Genomic DNA, 2,566 nt, shown 5'->3' on the forward strand with positions numbered 1-2,566 from the left:
AGTAGTTTTCAGATAGTACGGCGTAAAACATCAGTCAAATAAATAAATATACACATAGTCCTTCAAGGTTAAGTTCAAATGTACTTACCTAATTCTAAACTACCAGGCAAAAGAAAGGTTTCACCCACTTCTTGAGCCCATGAAACAAAAACAAAGTCAGATATAAGAATTAAGAAGATTGGTTTATAAACAGGAATCATTGTGAAATATTCTCTCAAAAAGGCTTTAAAATATTGGCATTCAACTGGCCACAAAACACAATGAAAGAGACAAGGGGTCAGAAGAAAAAATTACACAAATGTAAAGTTAACTGGCAAGTGCATGTAAAGTTACAGTATCCACAGAAATGAAGGACTACAGTCATCAGTAGCGAGTGTGGCCACCCTGGGCATCAATGCATGCAAGCACACGCCTCCGTATTGACGTCGTCCGTCGCCGGATGACGTCAGCTGGGGTAACGTTCCATAGGTTTAACAGAGCTTGCTCAAGTTCCTGTTGGTTAGTTGGAGGAGGCACCAACTGTCTTAAACGGCGGTCAAGGTGATCCCAGAGATGGTCAATGGGGTTCATGTCTGGTGAGTTGGCTGGCCAGGGCAACACGATGACGTTTGCGGTCTCGAGGTAGTCTGTAAAAATGCGGGCAGTGTGAAGTCTTGCGTTGTCGTGTTGCAAGATCGATCCTTTTGGCTGTCATTAAAGGAAAGGAACGACGACAGGTCTCAGTACCTCATCAAGGTATCGCTGGCCAGTCAGATTACCTCGCACAATAACCAGCTGCGTCTTCATTTGGTCACAAATCCCTCCCCAAACCATGACGCCTCCGCCTCCAAACGGATAAACCTCTCTTACGCAGTTTGGCGCGAGACGCTCGCCTCTTCGTCGGAAAACTCGAACTCTGCCATCGTTCCTGAATAGACAGAACCTGCTCTGGTCTGTAAACAGCACTCTCGCCCAGTCACGTCGCTGCCACCGACGTACAATACGTGCCCATCGCAATCTGCGTTGACGGTGTAAAAGGGTCAAGGCCATCCTACGGATGGGGCGGTAAGGTCGTAAACCAGCTGAACGAAGACGACGCAGTGTTGTCCTGGGGCTGATGACATGGCCTAGTGCCGTCCCCGCTGTTGACGTCGCCGTGACGAATCGGTTTCGGAGGTGGATCTGCCGGATGTAGCGATCTTGAGCCGCAGTTTTTACCCTCGGTCTTCCCGATCTTGGTCTGTCTTGGGTCTGGCCTGTCTGCTGATAGCGTATCAAAAACCTCCTGATGGTGGTTTGGCTGCAGTTGAACGTTCTTGCAATGTGACGTTGCGAGACTCCCATGGTGGACATACCGATGGCCTGGTCTCGTTGCACTTACGTAAGTCTTGGCATACTGTTGGTGTTTTTTCGGTCACTGAATGTCTGCTCTTTCGAGCAAGAGTATTTATGCAACATTACCGCACGTGCATCACGAGCCATGCCTCAAAAGGACGTTTTGCATGTTATCGCAATTTCACAATTCCAATTGCTGCGTTCGTGACGATGCGTTCTGGTAGAGGAAACGATGCAGTCATACACCATGTCCTGCTTAGAATCAAATCCGGAACCGCGCTTTTATTTTTTTTATGACAAAAAATACGGTGAAACCTTTCTTTTGCCTAGTAGTTTATATACGTTGTGCCTTCACACCACCAATGATACCACACGATAGTCAGACCGAAAGACTTAATTAAAATGAACGTTAATAAAATTAGATAAATAAAAAAAAGCCAAAAAAAACAGCAATACATGAAATCAAAAGAGATTCTATGATACTACTAATTGGAGCACAAACAACTATGTCCAAAGGATTCACAGCCATGATACCTGAAGGCTTGTTTCTTTTTCTTAAATTTTAAACATTTTTCGCCATTTTAACGTCTTATTTGTTACACACGAACGATTCTATAGCTCTAGTGGTTTAAACGGTACAACAGTGGTCTTCGGTGCACGGTAAGGAAAATGGCGTTTGAATCTATTTCCTCGCAAAGTAACGATAAACTGATAGTCAGACAACCGTTGATTCACCTGATTATAATGTATCTAAGACTATTTGTCAGAGGCCTTGGTCACGATTACATGCTATAACAACATAAAGAAGTAATTAAAGTATCAAGAGAAAATTATTTAGCCTACAGCGGAAATAAATTACGTTGTATAACCAGTATATTTTTTCTCTTTTTTCCCTAACTGTTATGTTTAGGCTAAACCCACAGATTCCTAAAGTTAACATCACTGTTATTTGATACCGTGTTTTAATTTTTTACTTATATGACTGTGACCAGATTTATGTGTGGACGAAACCAGAACAACCGAACAAAACCATGTACCGACTTTCTCCAGGTACCTGACAAAAGTGTTCACTTAAAGTCACAGCAGAGGGAGGGAGAGTTGGATTCCACGCGACCTGATAGGTCAATGTGCTATCGGCTATCCTGAGAGCGGAACAAGCTTGCACATTCTGTTTATGTTGCGAGTGTATGTCAATTGTTCCACACGCTGGCTGGCTGGTTGATCAGCTCTTTGACTGGTTGGTTGGCCAGTT

This window comes from Liolophura sinensis, chromosome 12, assembly GCF_032854445.1.
Source record: "Liolophura sinensis isolate JHLJ2023 chromosome 12, CUHK_Ljap_v2, whole genome shotgun sequence".
Classification (NCBI taxonomy): Eukaryota; Metazoa; Mollusca; class Polyplacophora; order Chitonida; family Chitonidae; genus Liolophura; species Liolophura sinensis.